This window comes from Nomascus leucogenys, chromosome 6, assembly GCF_006542625.1.
Source record: "Nomascus leucogenys isolate Asia chromosome 6, Asia_NLE_v1, whole genome shotgun sequence".
Lineage (NCBI taxonomy): Eukaryota > Metazoa > Chordata > Mammalia > Primates > Hylobatidae > Nomascus > Nomascus leucogenys.
This window is the reverse complement of record NC_044386.1, coordinates 107,139,844-107,161,356: the sequence shown is the minus strand read 5'-3', so window position 1 is coordinate 107,161,356 and position 21,513 is coordinate 107,139,844. Positions and strand designations below refer to the sequence as shown.

The window sequence follows — 21,513 nt, the reverse complement described above, 5'->3', positions numbered from 1 at the left end:
AAACCAAGTGAGATTTATCTGATGAACTGGCTCAACAATTATCATCCATATCAAGGTGATACTTAAAGAGGCATCTTCACCTCACGAAAGTCTCACCACAGCACTGTGAGAAGGACGCTTACTCTATTGCTTCACATTCAACATAAATGAGGCTGAGGCTTAAATGGCACGCCAAGGTCACCCAGCTCCCGAGGAGGGGACATTTGATCTCTGGGCGGTCTGGCACAGAATCTCTGCATGAGCCACAGATCTCAGTGGGGGAAGTCACGTGGCAGGTGACTTCCCTTTTTTGACCTCAATGTCATTTCCCAACATTTAGGGAGGGTAAAAAAGAGCGTGTCAGGGAAGGAGGCTGAGCTTGTGAGAAGAGAGAGACAGGGGAGCAGAAAGTTTTTCTGACCTTTGCTGCATTTTGGTTTGTCTGTCTGCCAAGCCTGGGAGTTGTTAGGTTGCCCAAGGGCATACTGTGGCGGTGTCAGGGAGTTCTGTGGGACGCACGATTAAAGGTGGTGTGGCAGCACCTGCTGTAAGAGAGTCATGGTGCAGAACAGAGGCCAGGGTGCTGCTCTTGGCGCTGGGACCCAGGGGTCTTCATCCCTGCTTCACGCCAGCCAGCCAGCCAGGTGACTGTGGGCAAGCCACCCCAGCCCCTGAGCCTCAGTTTCCCCATCCAGAGCCAGAAATCCTATCTGACTGCCTCTAAGTAGTGGCCATCTGCCCTGACTACCTCGAAGAAGTGACCATGTGAGCAAGGCTTTTTTGAGCTCTGTGGCCACGACAAACTGGGACGAACAAATGGCAGGGCCCCGATGTGGGTCTTGCCCTGGTTTGGCAACCCTGAATCCAGACATTCTTTTCACTTGGGAGGATTCATGCACTGGGAGCATCTTGGTGAGAGGCAGGAGCCCACCTTGCACCAGGAGAAGCAAAAGATGACACTTCACTTCCTCTCCTGGAATCCACGCCTATCACCGCTGCCCCCACAACCACACACAGCCCTCGTCCGAGGCCTCGGAGGTTCTTCATCTGCACGGGCCTCAGTTTCTTCATCTGCACAGCAAGGACAGTAATAGTGTGTCCGGAGTTGGTTCCTTCCAGCGGGTTCGTGGTCTCGCTAACTCCAGGAATGAAGCTGCAGACCTTTGTTGGGAGTGTTACAGCTCTTAGAGGTGGTGCGGACCCAAAGAGTGAGCAGCAGCAAGATTTTTTGTGGAGAGCAAAAGAACTAAGCTTCCACAGCGGCTGGCTGGCAGCAGGAGTGGGGGTGAGGGGTAGGGACACCTTTTATTCCCTTATTTGTCTCCGCCCATGTCCTGCTGATCCGTCCATTTTACAGAGTGCTGATTGGTCCATTTTACAGAGCACTGATTGGTCCATTTTACAGTGTGCTGATTGGTCCATTTTACAAACCTCTAGCTAGCCACAGAGCACTGACTGGTGCGTTTTACAATCCTAGCTACAGAGTGCTGATTGGTGCATTTGACAATCCTCTTGTAAGAGGATTGTAAGACAGAAAAGTTCTCCAAGTCCCCACCTGACCCAGAAGTCCAGCTGGCTTCACCTCTCAGTAGCACCTCCCTCACGGGGCTGTGGGGAGAATGAAATGCGAGCCTCTCTCCTGTGCTCCCCACAAATGACTGGAGGTGGCTATGATTAACTTTATTGTTCTGCTCTTGCTAGGATGCTGGCTTTCCCTGCTCTGCTCTGGAGTGTAATCCAGGGCCTTTTCCCATCTCTGAGGCATGGGCACAGAAGGCCTGAGGTTGACTTCCTTGAATGCTTTGGCTTCTCAGTAAAATATGGGTTCTGGTACAAGGAAGCAAGGAGTTCAGGAGATTTGGCACCAGATGTGTAAGCACCCAAGTTTTTGGCAGCCTCACATCTGCTGCTGTCAGTGCTGGGTCGGTCTTGCCCATCGCTCACTGATGCTTTGTATTGTGGGCGCTCTGGCCCCCTATGCTTCCAGCTTTCCTGGGTCAGACCCAGCACACTATCAAGGTCACCTCGGCACCATGATCTGGGGTCCTGGACAGAAGGGGTCTCTATGTGGTAGACTCTCAGAGCACAAAGAGGCACAAGAGCCCCTTTTTCTGACTTCCTCCTTTACAGATGAGGAGACCAAGTCCACGGAAGGAAAAGAGCCTCAGGATAGTGGAAGTGGGATGCAGCCCAGTCTTTGGACTGCAGGGAAAATCCCTTGGGCCCACACCCTCGGCCAGTGTGTCCTGGAGGCTTGCATTCACACACGTGTGTGCCTGTGCCATCTCATTCTTCCCCTTTCCTCCTCCTTGACGTTTGTCATGAGCACATACAAGATGCAGGGATTCCCACGCTCTTCCGCCTTTACAAGCTGTGTATTCTGAGGCTGCACATACCTCTGTTCCTTGCCCGACCCTGGCCCCCCACCCCTCTGCCCTCCCTCTGATTTATCTGTCACGAGACTCCTGGGATGAGCTGCAGCACTGAAGGCAGATGTATGCCCAGAACATCTTCAGCTGGCAGCTCGCTCAGGCTGTGATCACTTATAATCACCGGGGGCCTCATCAGCAGATTTCTTTCCCGAGCTTGCAATCCAGGGTCAGGTGCTTCCGAGAGGTAGTGGAAACAGACAAATCCACAATGGAAACAACCAAGTCCAACCAAAGGAAGGGGAAAGGGCTAGTGGGAGAACAAGGAGAGGAAAAAGGATTTCATTGAGTGACTCTTCACCCTCAATCTCTCACTGAATTCTCGCAGCTGCTCTACACGTTATTTTCCTCTTTTACAGGTGGGAAGAAATGGCTTCAGAGAGGCTGTGAAGGCCACAGGGCAAGCAGAGGCTGGAACCAGGAGTACAAACCAGGTCTGTCTGCCTCCAAAGTTCATGAGAACCTCTTGGTCACAGTTCAGTCAAGTTTCTGGAGAAGAATTTAACATGTTTGGGAAAAATCCACTGTAAGAAGGAAGAGTTTCTCACTTTGTCCTTGATTCTTCTTCCTCAGAAACTCTTTTTCTTTATAAACTAATGTCTATTTTGCATTTCCTCTTTTTCTCCTTTGTCGCCTCTCTCCTTGCTTTCTCTTTTCACTTCTGTGGCTAAGGTTATCAAATGTACTGAGTTGAGTCCCCTGTGGAATCCAAGGGCCCACGCAGTCTTCTCTCTGGGTAGAGAGGCTGGTGCAAGCAGTGGGCAGGAGGCAGAGGCTGCCTGGTTGGTGTGAGCAGGAGGGGGACAGGCTGGCCTGGGAGGTGCCCCAGCTGCTCCTGGTTGCCTTGGCCTCTGGCACTCCCTAGACTGGGGACCGATGGCCACATGGAAGAACCAACAGGGTAATGGATGGAGGATTGCCCACCAGGCAGCATGCCAGACATCAGGACACCCTATACTGCTCTCCGACTGAAGTTACCCTGGTCCACATGGTGAGCAGTCAGGATGGGAAGTCTGTAACTGACTTGGCACCTGAAATTTAACCAATGGTTATCAACTTAATAATTAGGTCTCTAACTTGTCTATTCAACAAGTACTTATTGAGGGCCTACTATACTCGAGACTCCTTTTAAGAGTCTAAATGAACCCTAAAATGATTAAATGTACGTGGCACATAAGTCATAGGTTCAAGAAACTTAACTTCTAGCAGAAGGAAGAGACAATGAACAAGCCTCATTTTGGAGGAGAAAGGGGGTAGAAAAAAAGGTGCCTGTGTTCAGATCTAAGACTTTTATTTCATTTCTCCCTGCCTCTTTAACCTGTTTCCTACCTTTGTGTTAATTTGTAGCAATTACAGATTGCAGCCAACATCAAAGACACCTGATGTGGATGATCAACGATTCAGGATTTAAGTAAAGCAAACAGCGTCTCTTTTGTATTTCAAAGGTGAGTGATGCTACTGTTCTCTTTGGGCAAACACTCAGGCAGCTCTGTGTCTTCAAGGAACATCCATAACACCATTCCCCAGGTAGATGGGATGACCTGTGGATAATTTTTAGGGAGTAACTTCTAGGTCAAGTCATCTAATGGCAGGGGTTTCTTTTCTTTTTTTAAATTGAGAACTATCTACCATTCAAAGAGCACCGTCATGTGCATAGGACATCCAGAGAGCCTCAAAGCCCATGGGTATCTTGGCATCCTCACTCAGAGAGCTCATATTCTTCCAATTGTGGGGGCCCCAGGGATACACCTGCCGGCGATACACCTGTTGCTGTCAGTCATCACCTGTACTGGATAAAACAGTGGCTTTAGGGCCAGAACTTATTTTAAAATCTACTTCTGTTATTTCCTGTGCAATCTTAGCTAAATTACTTAATCTTCATGAGTTTCAGTGACTCTTCGGGAAGCAGAATAGTTAAATAGAAAACACAGAGTCTTTGAAGTTTGAATTCTTGCTCTGCCACTTACTTGTTGTGTAACCTAAGGCAAATAGCTTACTTCTGGGATCTTGGTTTTTACATCTAAAAAATGAAATAAAAAATAAACAAAAAATAAAAATAAGCATAAAAATAAATACCAGCTTCACAGGACTGTCTTAAAGATTAAATAAAAAATCATACATTTCAATCACAGAGTCTGTATACATTATGTGGTCAAAAACATAATTTTTTTTTTTTAGTTATATTATTATAAGTTTTAGGGTACATGTGCACAACGTGCAGGTTTGTTACGTATGTATACATGTGCCATGTTGGTGTGCTGCACCCGTTAACTCGTCATTTAGCATTAGGTGTATCTCCTAATGCTATCCCTCCCCCCTCCCCCCACCCCATAACAGTCCGTGGTGTGTGATGTTCCCCTTCCTGTGTACATGTGTTCTCATTGTTCAATTCCCACCTGTGAGTGAGAACATGCGGTGTTTGGTTTTTTGTCCTTGAGATAGTTTGCTGAGAATGATGGTTTCCAGTTTCATCCATGTCCATACAAAGGACATGAACTCATCATTTTTTATGGCTGCATAGTATTCCATGGTATATATGTGCCACATTTTGTTAATCCAGTCTATCATTGTTGGACATTTGGGTTGGTTCCAAGTCTTTGCTATTGTGAATAGTGCTGCTATAAACATACGTGTGCATGTGTCGTTACAGCAGCATGATTTATAATCCTTTGGGTATATACCCAGTAATGGGATGGCTGGGTCAAATGGTATTTCTAGTTCTAGATCCCTGAGGAATCGCCACACTGACTTCCACAATGGTTGAACTAGCTTACAGTCCCACCAACAGTGTAAAAGTGTTCCTATTTCTCCACATCCTCTCCAGCACCTGTTGTTTCCTGACTTTTTAATGATCGTCATTCTAACTGGTGTGAGATGGTATCTCATTGTGGTTTTGATTTGCATTTCTCTGATGGCCAGTGATGATGAGCATTTTTTCATGTGTTTTTTGGCTGCATAAATGTCTTCTTCTGAGAAGTGTCTGTTCATGTCCTTCACCCACTTTTTGATGGGGTTGTTTGTTTTTTTCTTGTAAATTTGTTTGAGTTCATTGTAGATTCTGGATATTAGCCCTTTGTCACATGAGTACGTTGCAAAAATTTTCTCCCATTCTGTAGGTTGCCTGCTCATTCTGATGGTAGTTTCTTTTGCTGTGCAGAAGCTCTTTAGTTTGATTAGATCCCATTTGTCAATTTTGGCTTTTGTTGCCATTGCTTTTGGTGTTTTAGACATGAAGTCCTTGCCCATGCCTATGTCCTGAATGGTATTGCCTAGGTTTTCTTGTAGGGTTTTTATGGTTTTAGGTCTAACATTTAAGTCTTTAATCCATTTTGAATTAATTTTTGTATAAGGTGTAAGGAAGGGATCCAGTTTCAGCTTTCTACATATGGCTAGCCAGTTTTCCCAGCACCATTTATTAAATAGGGAATCCTTTCCCCATTGTTTGTTTTTGTCAGGTTTGTCAAAGATCAGATAGTTGTAGATATGCGGCATTATTTCTGAGGGCTCTGTTCTGTTCCATTGGTCTATATCTCTGTTTTGGTACCAGTACCATGCTGTTTTGGTTACTGTAGCCTTGTAGTATAGTTTGAAGTCAGGTAGCGTGATGCCTCCAGCTTTGTTCTTTTGGCTTAGGATCGACTTGGCGATGCGGGCTCTTTTTTGGTTCCATATGAACTTTAAAGTAGTTTTTTCCAATTCTGTGAAGAAAGTCTTTGGTAACTTGATGGGGATGGCATTGAATCTATAAATTACCTTGGGCAGTATGGCCATTTTCACGATATTGATTCTTCCTACCCATGAGCATGGAATGTTCTTCCATTTGTTTGTATCCTCTTTTATTTCATTGAGCAGTGATTTGTAGTTCTCCTTGAAGAGGTCCTTCACATCCCTTGTAAGTTGGATTCTTAGGTATTTTATTCTCTTTGAAGCAATTGTGAATGGGAGTTCACTCATGATTTGGCTCTCTGTTTGTTATTGGTGTATAAGAATGCTTGTGATTTTTGTACATTGATTTTGTGTCCTGAGACTTTGCCGAAGTTGCTTATCAGCTTGAGGAGATTTTGGGCTGAGATGATGGGGTTTTCTAGATATACAATCATGTCGTCTGCAAATAGGGACAATTTGACTTCCTCTTTTCCTAATTGAATACCCTTTATTTCCTTCTCCTGCCTAATTGCCCTGGCCAGAACTTCCAACACTATGTTGAATAGGAGTGGTGAGAGAGGGCATCCCTGTCTTGTGCCCGTTTTCAAAGGGAATGCTTCCAGTTTTTGCCCATTCAGTATGATATTGGCTGTGGGTTTGTCATAGATAGCTCTTATTATTTTGAGATACATCCCATCAATACCTAATTTATTGAGAGTTTTTAGCATGAAGCGTTATTAAATTTTGTCAAAGGCCTTTTCTGCATCTATTGAGATAATCATGTGGTTTTTGTCTTTGGTTCTGTTTATATGCTGGATTACATTTATTGATTTGTGTATGTTGAACCAGCCTTGCATCCCAGGGATGAAGCCCACTTGATCATGGTGGATAAGCTTTTTGATGTGCTGCTGGATTCGGTTTGCCAGTATTTTATTGAGGATTTTTGCATTGATGTTCATCAAGGATATTGGTCTAAAATTCTCTTTTTTGGTTGTGTCTCTGCCTGGCTTTGGTATCAGGATGATGCTGGCCTCAAAAAATGAGTTAGGGAGGATTCCCTCTTTTTCTATTGATTGGAATAGTTTCAGAAGGAATGGTACCAGCTCCTCTTTGTACCTCTGGTAGAATTCGGCTGTGAATCCATCTGGTCCTGGACTTTTTTTGGTTGGTAAGCTATTGATTATTGCCTCAATTTCAGAGCCTGTTATTGGTCTATTCAGAGATTCAACTTCTTCCTGGTTTAGTCTTGGGAGGATGTATGTGTCGAGAAATTTATCCATGTCTTCTAGATTTTCTAGTTTATTTGCGTAGAGGTGTTTATAGTATTCTCTGGTGGTAGTTTGTATTTCTGTGGGATCGGTGGTGATATCCCCTTTATCATTTTTTATTGCATCTATTTGATTCTTCTCTCTTTTCTTCTTTATTAGTCTTGCTAGCAGTCTATCAATTTTGTTGATCTTTTCAAAAAACCAGTTCCTGGATTCATTAATTTTTTGAAGGGTTTTTTTGTGTTTCTATTTCCTTCAGTTCTGCTCTGATCTTAGTTATTTCTTGTCTTCTGCTAGCTTTTGAATGTGTTTGCTCTTGCTTTTCTAGCTCTTTTAATTGTGATGTTAGGGTGTCAATTTTAGATCTTTCCTGCTTTCTCTTGTGGGCATTTAGTGCTATAAATTTCCCTCTACACACTGCTTTGAACGTGTCCCAGAGATTCTGGTATGTTGTGTCTTTGTTCTCGTTGGTTTCAAAGAACATCTTTATTTCTGCCTTCATTTCATTATGTACCCAGTAGTCATTCAGGAGCAGGTTGTTCAGTTTCCATGTAGCTGAGCGGTTTTGAGTGAGTTTCTTAATCCTGAGTTCTAGTTTGATTGCACTGTGGTCTGAGAGACAGTTTGTTATAATTTCTGTTCTTTTACATTTGCTGAGGAGTGCTTTACTTCCAACTATATGGTCAATTTTGGGGTAGGTGTGGTGTGGTGCTGAAAAGAATGTATATTCTGTTGATTTTGGGTGGAGAGTTCTGTAGATGTCTATTAGGTCTGCTTGGTGCAGAGTTGAGTTCAATTCCTGGGTATCCTTGGTAACTTTCTGTCTCATTGATCTGTCTAATGTTGACAGTGGGGTGTTAAAGTCTCCCATTATTATTGTGTGGGAGTCTAAGTCTCTTTGTAGATCACTGAGGACTTGCTTTATGAGTCTGGGTGCTCCTGTATTGGGTGCATATATATTTAGGATAGTTAGCTCTTCTTGTTGAATTGATCCCTTTACCATTATGTAATGGCCTTCTTTGTCTCTTTTGATCTTTGTTGGTTTAAAGTCTGTTTTATCAGAGACTAGGATTGCAACCCCTGCCTTTTTTTGTTCTCCATTTGCTTGGTAGATCTTCCTCCATCCCTTTATTTTGAGCCTATGTGTGTCTCTGCATGTGAGATGGGTTTCCTGAATACAGCACACTGATGGGTCTTGACTCTTCATCCAATTTGCCAGTCTATGTCTTTTAATTGGAGCATTTAGCCCATTTACATTTAAAGTTAATATTGTTATGTGTGAATTTGATCCAGTCATTATGATGTTACCTGGTTATTTTGCTCGATAGTTGATGCAGTTTCTTCTTAGCCTTGATGGTCTTTACAATTTGGCATGTTTTTGCAGTGGCTAGTACTGGTTGTTCCTTTCCATGTTTAGTGCTTCCTTCAGGAGCTCTTTTAGGGCAGGCCTGGTGGTGAGAAAATCTCTCAGCATTTGCTTCTCTGTAAAGTATTTTATTTCTCCTTCACTTATGAAGCTTAGTTTGGCTGGATATGAGATTCTGGGTTGAAAATTCTTTTCTTTTTTTTTTTTTTTTTTTTTTTTTGAGATGGAGTCTCACTCTGTCACCCAGGCTGGAGTGCAGTAGTGCAATCTCGGCTCACTGTAAGCTCCACCTCCCAGGTTCACACCATTCTCCTGCCTCAGCCTCTCCGAGTAGCTGGGACTACAGGCACCCGCCACCATGCCCAGCTAATTTTTTATATTTTTTAGTAGAGATGGGGTTTCACCGTGGTCTCAATCTCCTGACCTCGTGATCCACCCGCCGTGGCCTCCCAAAGTGCTGGGATTACGAGCGTGAGCCACCGCACCCGGCCGAAAATTCTTTTCTTTAAGAATGTTGAATATTGGTCGCCACTCTCTTCTGGCTTGTAGAGTTTCTGCCGAGAGATCAGCTGTTAATCTGATGGGCTTCCCTTTGTGGGTAACCCGACCTTTCTCTCTGGCTGCCCTTAACATTTTTTCCTTCATTTCAACTTTGGTGAATCAGACAATTATGTGTCTTGGAGTTGCTCTTCTCGAGGAGTATCTTTGTGGTGTTCTCTGTATTTCCTGAATTTGAATGTTGGCCTTCCTTGCTAGATTGGGGAAGTTCTCCTGTATAATATCCTGCAGAGTGTTTTCCAACTTGGTTCCATCCTCCATCACTTTCAGGTACACCAATCAGACGTAGATTTGGTCTTTTCACATAGTCCCATATTTCTTGGAGGCTTTGTTCATTTCTTTTTATTCTTTTTTCTCTAAACTTCTTTTCTCGCTTCATTTCATTCGTTTCATCTTCCATCACTGATACCCTTTCTTCCAGTTGATCACATTGGCTTCTGAGGCTTCTGCATTCGTCACATAGCTCTCATGCCTTGGTTTTCAGCTCCATCAGGTCCTTTAAGGACTTCTCTGCATTGGTTATTCTAGTTTTCCATTCATCTAATTTTTTTTCAAAGCTTTTAACTTCTTTGACATTGGTTCGAATTTCCTCCTGTAGCTCGGAGTAGTTTGATTGAAGCCTTCTTCTCTCAACTCGTCAAAGTCATTCTCCATCCAGCTTTGTTCCGTTGCTGGTGAGGAGCTGTGTTCCTTTGGAGGAGGAGAGGCGCTCTGATTTTTAGAGTTTCCAGTTTTTCTGCTCTGTTTTTTTCCCGTCTTTGTGGTTTTATCTACCTTTGGTCTTTGATGATGGTGATGTACAGATGGGTTTTTGGTGTGGATGTCCTTTCTGTTTGTTAGTTTTCCTTCTAACAGACAGGACCCTCAGCTGCAGGTCTGTTGGAGTTTGCTAGAGGTCCACTCCAGACCCTGTTTGCCTGGGTATCAGCAGCGGTGGCTGCAGAACAGCGGATATTGGTGAACCACAGATGCTGCTGCCCGATCATTCCTCTGGAAGTTTTGTCTCAGAGGAGTACCTGGCCGTGTGAGGTGTCAGTCCGCCCCTACTAGGGGTGCCTCCCAGTTAGGCTACTCAGGCATCAGGGAACCACTTGAGGAGGCAGTCTGCCCATTCTCAGATCTCAAGCTGCATGCTGGGAGAGCCACTATTCTCTTTAAAGCTGTCAGAGAGGGACATTTAAGTCTGCAGAGGTTACTGCTGTCTTTTTGTTTGTCTGTGCCCTGCCCCCAGAGGTGGAGTCTACAGAGGCAGGCAGGCCTCCCTGAGCTGTGGTGGGCTCCACCCAGTTTGAGCTTCCCAGCCACCTTTTTTACCTAATCAAACAACTAACTTGGCAGTGGCGGACACCCCTCCCCCAGCCTCGCTGCTGCCTTGCAGTTTGATCTTGGACTGTTGTGCTAGCAATGAGTGAGACTCTGTGGGCGTAGGACCCTTTGAGCCAGGTGTGGGATATAATCTCCTGGTGTGCCGTTTTTTAAGCCCGTTGGAAAAGCACAGTATTAGGGTGGGAGTGACCCGATTTTGCAGGTGCCGTCTGTCACTGCTTTCTTTGACTAGGAAAGGGAACTCCCTGACCCCTTGCACTTCCTGGGTGAGGCAATGCCTCGCCCTGCTTCGGCTCGTGCACGGTGCACTGCACCCACTGTCCTGCACCTACTGTCTGGCACTCCCCAGTGAGATGAACCTGGTACCTCAGTTGGAAATGCAGAAATCACCCATCTTCTGCGTCGCTCACGCTGGGAGCTGTAGACCGGAGCTGTTCCTATTCGGCCATCTTGGCTCCTCCTCCTGCGAAAACATAATTTTTAAACCCTTCATTTAGAATGAATTAGGACCTCCTGGGATAACTCCTTCCCTAGCCCAGAAATGGCACTACCATCTACCCAAGTGCTTGGCCCCAAAACCTAGAAGTCATTCATGATTCTTCGTTTTACATCACCATCACCCCCTTTCTCCAGCATATAATTCAACAGCAAGTTTCTTGACTTGACTCCTAAATGCCTCTTGAATCTGTCTTCACTCTCCATCTTCACTGCTAATCACTGTTTGTAGCCATAATAATCTCTCCCTTAGCAGTTTTAAAACATGGTCCCCAAATTCTTTAACACTTCTGGCATCAAGAGGTGGAGTTGATGTTCCTTCCTCCTTGAACCTGGGTGGGCCCAAGACTACTTTAACTAATTGCATATGGTGGAAGCGAAGCTATGTGACTTCTCTGAATAGATCACAAAAAGCTTCTTTTTGCTTCTCTTGGAACACTCACTTTGGATGCTCCGTATTGTAACTAAGCTGCCATGCTATGAGGAAGCCCAAGAGGCAGGCATGTTGGTATTCCAGTTAACAGTTCCAGCTTAACTCCACAAGTGCAGTTCCCACCCATTTAAATCATCTCAGCCATTTGAGACTTCCAAGGTGAGGCTTCAGACATCATGAGCATAGATAAACCATGTCTGTTGCACTCTTCCCGAATTCTTGACTCATAGATAATGACCATAATAAAATAATTTTTTGTTTTTTTATTTAAAAATTTTTAGTTTTCTCTATATGCCAGAAAGTTATTGTTTTAATGCTTCTGAATTTGGGGTAGTTTGTTACACAGTGATAGATAACCAGAATGCTCCTCTTGACTACTGGCATGCACTCCCAACTTATTTCCCTCCTTCCACTAATATCTATTCTCCATGCAGCAGCCACAGGAATCTCTTGGAAATGTGAATCAGATAACATCACTCTGTCATATGAAACTCTTTCAAACATCTTACCTTGGTCTACTAGACTCACGTGTTCTGGTCCCTCTTCTCAGGTGCATGCTAGAAGTGAAACACTCATCTCTAGGGAAATCAGAGGCTGGCCAGGGGCAAATGATGTGGGACACGAAAATCACCTATTACAGCTCGGTTTCAGCTTCCCCATTTCAAGGGCCAAGGAAGCATCACCTGTACTTGTGTGGGTTTTAGAATCCTGGTTTATAGACCCTAAACCCTCTGCAGATGGTCATGACCTTCCTGTACCTTTTTGGCTCTGTCTTATCTCTTGATTTCTGGCACTATGACATTTCCCTTTCTTTCTTTCAAGTGCAGCCATATTTTAAAAACAATATCAAGTGTTTCTATGGGTTTGTAACTGAAGGGAAGAGCTGCATCAACTTAACAGAACATGTTGCAAGAAGTCTGAAAACTCTATCTGTACATAATATGATCATCTACTTAAGAGAATCAGCTAAAAAGCAGTTGGAAGTTAGAGTGTTTGGCAAGTTGATCAGAGAGCAGAGCTGAGTACACTCATCTAAATTCATACTGTCCTGTAACTCCACTAAAACCACCAGTAAAGGGTTTCTTTTTTTGCTACAAATCCACAAGTTTGGGTAAAATGAGAGTGGAGACAACGGTATCATTTTGGAAGCTAGAAAGGAGATGGACAAGTGATAACATATGTAGCTGACCTGAGAAAGAAGACTCTGAAGGCAGCAGTGAAAAAATCCACCAACCAACCAAATTTACACTGCAGAATCCTCAAAGGCTCAGGGATTACTGGCATCAGAAACTTTCAGAACTGGAGATAGAGGTGGGAATAAAGAGGATTGGTGGAAAGCAGTTTCAGAAACAGGAATGGGGAATTATTGCCTAATGAGTACAGAGTTTGGGGTGATGAAAAATTCTAGAAGTAAATAATAGTGATGGTTGCACAACACTGTGAGTGTAATTCACACTACGATTAAAGTAGCAAATTTTATGTCATATATGTTTTACCACAATAAAAAAGAAGCAATTAGACCTCTACATTTTCTCCCTCATTCTTTGCTGATGGGTTAGGAAGCCCTAACATCCTGGCCAAAATACAAGGGGTTTATTTTCCAGAAAGGTAAAAGAAAGTGTCCATAGATAGAGGACACCAGGCTCAGTCAATGTTATGGGTACTATACTGAAAATAGGGAGACAAAATGACTGAATGCAAACTGGATGCTTAGATTCCCAGGCTTTCTCCTTTACTCCGTGCCCTCTTTGAATCCCAGAACACAGCCCTTTAACTTCCTAGCAGGAGATTAGAATAATTGTTTCTGGGGAATCTGAGTAGCTCAGTAAGAAAGACTGAAGAGACTTACATTGAGGTTCCCTACAAATGGCCCAGCTGTATCACTTAACAGTGTAGTTCAAAATCAACAGGTGCCACAATGAGCTCAGGACTTTCAATCAGTGCTTTAGGTCCCCACTATTAAATATAATTACCAGAGATTTGAGAATGTGAGAATGACTCTAATGTGAACGACTGAATACCAAACAAGCTAGTAGGCAGACAGAAAAAGGCAACACGTAGGAAACAAGAATAGGACAGGAAAAAGGAAACGGGTAGGATAGCATCTGTGAAACAAGAACATGATGCTATCCAAAAAGAATGGATATTTAGAGAACAAAATAAACTTTTACAAATTAAAATAATGGTAGTGGAAATGAAAAACTCAATAGAAGGGTTAGAAGATAAATCTAGGCAAATTTCTCAGATTGCATACCAGGAAGACAAGAAAAACGCAAAGTAGAAGAGGAAAAAAATGTAGAGTTTCAATCTAAAATGCTCAACCTCTGAATAATAAGAGTGTCAGAAGGATAAAACAAAGACAGTGAACAAGAGAAAATCATCAATGAAGTAATTAAAAAAAGTTTATAACTTAAGAACATGAAAACCCAACACTAACATTTATTTATATTGTGAAATTTTGGAATGCTGTTGTAGTAGTATGAGTTTTATACTGCTGTGTAACAACTTACCGTAAACTTAAGTAGTTCAAATGGACATACATTTAGCATAGCATGGTTTCTATGGGTCAGGGGTTTAGACACAGTGTAGCTGAGTTTTCTACTCAGGGTCTTATGAGGCTGCAATGCAGGCCGTGTTCCTATCTGGAGCTTGGGGTTCTCTTCCAATCTCATGTGGTAATGTTGGCAAAACTCAGTTCCTTGTGGTTGTAGGACTGAGGTCCCTGCTTCCTTGCCGGCTGTCAGCTGGGAGCTACTCTCATCTTTCAGAGCTACCCTTGCCATATTGTGCTTTCATAGACCATCTCACAACATGGTTACTTAGTTTTAGTTTTTCAAAGTCTGCAGAAAAATCTTTCATTCCAGTCTAAGATGGAGTTTTATATAACATAAAATAATCACATGAGTGACTATCCCATCACCTTTGTTATAGAATGTAACCTAACCAAGGGAATGACTTTCCCATCACCTTTGGTATATTCTATTTGCTAGAAGTAAGTCTCAGTTTCTGTCCTCAGATTATACATGAGTGTAGCCCATTGAGGGTCATCTTAGAATTCTTCCTACTATAACTGGGACAAATGAAGCTCTTGTAAACTTTCAGAGGGAAATAAATAGGTTAATATAAATGATCAGGCAGTTGAATGGTTCAGATTTCTCAACAGCAATGTTGGAAGCTAGAAGACAATGGAGTGGTGCTATCAAAATTCCAAAAAGAAAGGATTTCCTACCTACCATTCTATATCCAGCCAAACTATCTATTGAGCATGATAACAGAATATGAATATTGTTGAAAAAAAGGGTCTCAAATTTTTACTTTCTAAGCTACTGGAGACTATGTTCCATAAATCAAAGTAGTAACTAATAAAAGGAAGACATCTGATTCAAGAAACAGGAAATATTGAGAATCTTCAGCACAGCAGGGAAGGCACATCCTCCAAAGATCAACCTGAACAGATTAGAGCAGGTTAGAAGCCCTGGGGATCAAGATGAAATTGACAGACAGTTGAGATGAGTGAATGGGATGAGAAAAGATTTAGACAACTGGCAGAAGGATTTGTTTAAACTGATGGTAAGAACATAAAAATTAATCAAAGAGAATGAAAAACTATTATTAACTTCAGATACAACAAAATTATTCAGGAAAAAAATAAAACCATAGTTTACTGCATAGCTGAGTGCTGAATAACTCTCAGTTTATTACAATGTAAATACTGAACATTAATCTAACCAAATTGATGACATAATTATATGGTTTTGAAAGGATGTTATTATAGGTTGAATTGTGTTCCCATAAAATATGTTGAAGTCCTAACCCTCAATACTTGTGAATGTGACTTCATTTGAAAATAGGTTCTTTGCAGATGATCCTGTTAAGTTGCAGCCTTTGGAGTAAGCTCCAGTTCAATATGACTGATGTCATTATAAAAAGGAGAAATCTGAATATAGAGAAACAGAGACACAGTGAAAACATTGTTGTGAAGATTGGAGTTATGCTGCCATAGGCCGAGAAATGCCAAAGATTCCTAGCAAACCACCAGAAGCTAGGAGAGAGGCATAGGACAGATTCTTCCTCACGGTTTCAGAAGGAACCAACCTTGCTGACACCCTGACTTCAGAGTTCTAGTCCCCAGGACTGTGAGACAATACAGTTCTGTTGTTTGTCACCTAGTTTGTGGCACTTTGTTATGGCATCCCTACAAACCTAATACAGGTGGGAAGTACGTGTGTGTTGGTGGGAGGCAGGGAAAGGGAGATGAAAGAGTCAACACTTCATCTTCCTGAGTGGGAAGTTAACACGTATTTCCTATACACAAAATATCAAGAAACAGTAGTATACGCATGGCATTTAGAGCTACTGAGGTGAATACTTGCTGTGGATTGGGTATGGTTTATTTGTCCCCACCAAAGCATAATGGAAAATGGTGAGAGATGAAGCTCAATAGTGAGGCTGAAATCAGGTCATTAAAAAACCATGCACTCAATGGGAGTTGGCTCTGTTTTATAGGAATGGGAGCCTTTGAAGGTTTTCAAGTGGCAGAGTGAGACAGAAGGTGATGTTTCTCTCATGGTATAAACAGATGGGTGATTTCTCAATACAAGATGTCCATTTCAATACAAGATGGACAGACAGGCTGTGTTACTGGCTTGAATTCTTCAGGCAGACCCTCTAAAGACCCTATCTTAATCAACTTGGATTGCTACAACAAATTAGCATAGAATGGGTGGCTTAAACAACAGAAATTTACTTCTCACAGTTCTGGAGGCTGGGAAGTCCAAGATCAAGGCTCAGCAGATCTGGTTCCTGGTAAGGGTTCTCTTACTGGTTTTAAGATTGAGACGGAGCTCCACCACTTCCTGATTGCTTGAAGAGGTGTACCTTTTTTGAGCCTCCATTTCGTTATTTCTAAAATGGGGATAATAATGTCTGTTCTACTTTCCTCACAAGCTTTTGTGAAGATCGGCTGAGATAATGCAACTGAAAGCAATTAATAAACTCTATTATTTTAGCCAAAGTTTCTTGTTAGGTCTGCTCAGCCTGCATCCTCCACCTTAAACTTTTTGGTTCACTGGGGCCAACTCCTTCCCCTTGGCCATGCTCATTGGCTGAAGGATGGTCATATGACCTAAGCTGGCCAATAAGCCTTTTGCTGGTTATATTGAAGGGAAAAAAAGTGCTCTTTCTCCTGGAAGCCATCTTGTCTCCAGGGAATAGGCAGTCTTGAGAATGAAAACGACACAGAGAAAAGCAGAGAGATGTTTAAAGACAAATTTCTGATGATGTGGTTTAAGCATCTGCATCAAATAATTCATTTTTTCATTCCACAACTAGTTGTTAAGTTCCTCTTATAGTCCATAACAATTTCTGGATTCTTGGCCTTTGGTGATAAATGAAAGGAAGACCCTACTGTCATGGTGCTTGCATTCCAGTGGGCAGCCCAGGCCATAAACAAACACTAAATAGATACATGATCTAATGCCAGGTGGTAATAGATTCTAAGAAGAAAAGTTACAGCAGAATAGGGGAAGACTGAGGTGAGGTGTTATTTAGATGGAGTGGCTGAATCCACCTCTACCTCTGGATTTTTTAAACTTCATGAGCCAATAAAACCTCATTGAATTGTGGTGCTATCAGTTGCCACCAACAGTCTTGATGAATACAGCTTTACAAATGTAAGGATTGGTAATGATGCTGATGATGATTATAATTATAATAGCAGCACAAAAGCCTCTTGAGAATGAATTGGATCATTCCTCCTGGGAATCCATGTCTAAGATATTTATGCCAGTGAAACAACCCAAGGACAGGAAATTATCAAAAGATTCCCAAAAATATTCTTCATGGAATTAAGTGCATACAAGGGTCATTCCTCTGGATTCATCAATTGTATCAATTCACGTGAAAGCCAGAAATTTTACTTAAAAATGCATTTTGAAAGTTGAAGACACTGAGCATCAAGTCAAACAAAGCATTCAGTTGGTCATCTGTGGCCAGCTGGCTCTAGCAATATTAACAGGACTGACACCTATCACTTATGTGGAGTTAGGGGACACTGTAAAAGCATTAGAAATGATGAAGTTAAAGAACATTCACAGCCACTAGTCACAGTCAGTTGACTTTCTGCAGTTCTTATAGGATAGTTAGAGGCTAATAGTTTCAAACCCTGATGTTGCTCCAGGTTATTGATAGCCAGTCACCAAAGTTGAGCATGCAAATGTCCTTTCATATCATCATTTCCTCAGAGGTTTTCTACATTTGAGTCCTTTAATTTTAAATTCCTGACACTCAGGAAATTTTCTAATGTTTTGTAGCTTTATAACCACTCACCCCCACCCTCCCTCCGCCACCCTCTTTCTTTTCCTCTCTCTTCTCTAAAATTTTGGTGTGGTGATTAGTATTTCAGGGATGCACCAACCATGGGAGTTTTCTCAGCTTGAACTTTCAAAAGAACATTGAAACATCCTATATAGTTTTGATGCATAGAATGTACACCAAATAAAAAAAAATGCGAAACTGGAGCTTCCATCATTGTCCTCCTGAGCTGCCACACCTACACTGTGAATAATATTTGTCTTACTCAGATTAAGACGTGCACAAGCCAAGATGAACCTACTCAAAAAATAAAACAAGTGCTTCCAGACTTCCTGTACCTGCTGGAATTTTCCCATGTTTCCCTTCCACAAAATGCAACAATTGCTGAGATGCTGCATCGCCTGCTGGGAAAAGGTGTTCGTTATCTCTGAACAAGACAGCATGAGGACCCTTTCCAGAATGTCAAGCAGGTGTTGTCTTCTGTCACTGTGCTGGTTTGAAGTGTTGCACACCAGGACTGAAATGAGCTTTGCAAAGACAGTATTCTGTCAGGAGTGCTATAATCATGGTTTTGGCTCGTTTTTGCACCAGTATCTTGATTCCAAGAAACATTATAATCTGCCAGATAAATGTATAGCTCAGCATTTCCCTAAAAATACTGGAACACTGAATGTTACATTTAAGAAAGAGTTCTATGGTCAGGCAAGTTTAAGAAACACTAGGTTAAAAAAAAAGTTTAGGTGATAATACACATTGGTTAAGCAGAACCTTATAAATGATAATGCACATTGTAAGTATACCAGAGCAAGGTATGACAGGGTTCCTAAATTTATTTTATCACAGATTTTTTTTTAGGTGGGAACATCTATTAACACTCTACAGAGCACAGTGTGGGGCAAATCAAGTTATAGCAATATTCAGGAGAATTCTTTATCCCCAGACCTTGAGAATTCAGTACAAATGAATAAATGAGACTGTTTGAACACACACAATGGAAAGAAATTAAAAGAGATAATACTCTGAATTTATAAGTATAATTAAACCTAACAAAGTACACATTTTTAAAACAAACAACTTCTCTACTTATGAATTTCCAAGTTGCAAACTTTTATAGATAGAAACAACACAAAGCTACAAAACAAGATCACATTAACTCCACCTCCCACCAAAGGTGGTGGTAGTTGCAGTGTGAGGTTCTTTTAGTCTGGACCATAGAGTCCTTTGTTGTACAGTCATGCACCACTTAACAAAGTTTCATGCAATAACAGGAAACAGGTGTGTCCCGTAAGATTGTAAGACTGTATTTTTACTGTACCTTCTCTATGTTTAGGTACACAAATGCCTACCATTGTGTTACAGTTCCCTACAGTATTTGGCATAGGAGAATGCTGTACAGGTTTGTAGCCTAGGAGCAACAGGCTATACCATACAGCCTAGGGGTGTAGTAGGCTAGACTATTTAGGTTTGTGTAAGTGCACTCTGTGATGTTCACACAATGACAAAACCACCCAATGACACATTTCTCAGAATGTATCCCCATGGTTAAGTGACACATAACTCTTAGTGGCAATCTTGCTGGGGTTCTATTTAGTTCCAAGGTATTTTGCAAACATGATTAATTTCATTGTATCCAGTGAATACAAAAGCAGTGAACGTTTTGAATTGCTGAAATAAAAGGTGTGCAATTGTTATGGAATTGAAAGAAGAGAATTGTATGGAATTGAAAGATTGAAAGTGCTGAGAAAAATAATGCTCTTGCTCTATGTGCTGTGAGTTTTCCAAAAGGAGGCGTGGTTCAGAAGGACAAAGTACTTGGCTTGCAATCTGCTATGCATACACCGTCCATGATACTCAGCAAGAGAGGAGGAAAAAGGACAAACACAAAAACTAGAGCAGAGCACTACAAGATCCACATCCAGATGGGCTACCTATCAGCCAGATACTCAGGAGAGATCTGGGACATAGCTCAGTGACCTAAACGGCAGAATATGCTGAAAGTGCTGTTGCTGAACTGTTCATTCATTCGTTCACTCAGCACCTATTTTATTTTATTTTTTTGAGACAGAGTCTCACTCTGTCGCTCAGGTTGGAGTGCAGTGGTGCAATCTCAGCTCACTGCAGTCTCCACCTCCTGGGTTCAAGCAATTCTCCCTGCCTCAACCTCCCAAGTAGCTGGGATTACAGGCACCCACCACCACACCCAGCTAATTTTTGTATTTTTTTTAGTAGAGATGGGGTTTCGCCATGTGGCCAGGCTGGTCTTGAACTCCTGACCTCAGGTAATGCACCCGCCTCAGCCTCCCAAAGTGCTGGGATTACAGGTGTGAGCCACCACGCTCAGCCACCTATTTTATTGAGTGTCTACTATGAGCCAGACATTGTGCTGGCTACGGGGAACACATTAGTGACTAAAACAGATATAGCTAGTCCCCTGCCTGTAAGGAACTGATAGTCTGTGGAAGAATGGGGGATGGAGGGAGCAGACAACAAACAAACAGAAATATAGAAGTGTAAACGCTGGTAAGTGCCGTGAAAGAAATGAGACGAGGGCAGTGATAGAAGCAACTGAAGCAGAGGTCGGGTAGGTGATGGGGTCAAGATGGTTCTTGGTTTCAGATCTTTCAAATCTGTACAGGCCAGAGTGGGTGGGGGCATGGCACTTTGCAGCTATCATGGCAGCTGAGGCCCTCCATGGGATGACCGTGGGGGCAGGAGGGAATTACCTGGCTCCACAGATTTCCCCAGTACACTGATCTGATCTACTTTGGAGAAAAGAAGACCCATAAAATATTGATTAGCATAAAGAAGCAGCATCTGCTGGTTTTAAAGTTTCAAGGGACTTACACTCAGATTAAGTGGAAATACTCCTTGTTCCTTCCGGACTCACAGACAAATAGACTTACAAAAAACATAACTGTTCTTAAGTAGAGGAATTTCTGTGCTACCTAGCAAGAGTCTGGTGTTAGTTTTTAATTTCTTATCATTAAAGAACAGAGAAAATGTTTAATTGGATTTAGCTAAGAGAATTGTCTGCTCAGGCTTGATCTGGATTTTTTTTTCCTTATATTGTGCACTTAAGAGTCTCCTGAGCCTCTTCTTTTCTTCCTACACTGATCTTAGCCCACACTGGTCTACACTTTCTGTGTCACAACCTTCTTTTGCAGACAACCCTGTCTTTATTTAATAATTTAATAGATCAAAACGTATTTAGCATTTACTCATTGTAATGCTGTGTTTACTCAGATTGGGTTGGGATGTGAGTAATAGAAGAATCCAAAATTAACAATGGCTTTAAAAGATAGAAGGTTATTTTTATCTCAAATAAAAATTAGAAGATGTGTAGTCCAGAGAAAGTACAGCAGCTCTGCTCCACAAAATCTTCAAGAAGTCAGGAGCTTTCTCCCTTGTGGCTCCACCAAGCATGACTCCTGTTTACCTCATGAACCAACAGGCTTGCTTGAGCTCCAGTCATCAGTTCTGCATTCACAGACAGCAGGAAAAAGATAAGGGAGAAAAGTCCTTTCAAGGAAACTTCCTGGAAGCTGCACTCACCACTTCCACTTACATCCTTTGGGCCAGGACTAGTCACTTATCTACACATAGCTGCAAGGAAGGTTGGGAATTTGTTTTCTATCAAAAAAAAAAAAAAAAAGACTGGCCAGGTGCAATAGCTCACGCCTGTAATCCCAGCACTTTGGGAGG

The 21,513-nt window shown here is 42.3% G+C and overlaps 1 long non-coding RNA gene across 1 annotated transcript; it reads left to right on the top strand.

The window, feature by feature from the left end:
• Positions 1-2,762: 2,762 nt before the first annotated feature.
• On the top strand, positions 2,763-19,862 carry LOC115835535. The gene is made up of 3 exons (XR_004030590.1): positions 2,763-2,842; positions 3,756-3,853; positions 18,081-19,862. It is a non-coding gene; the product is annotated as an uncharacterized LOC115835535 (long non-coding RNA).
• Positions 19,863-21,513: the final 1,651 nt, after the last annotated feature.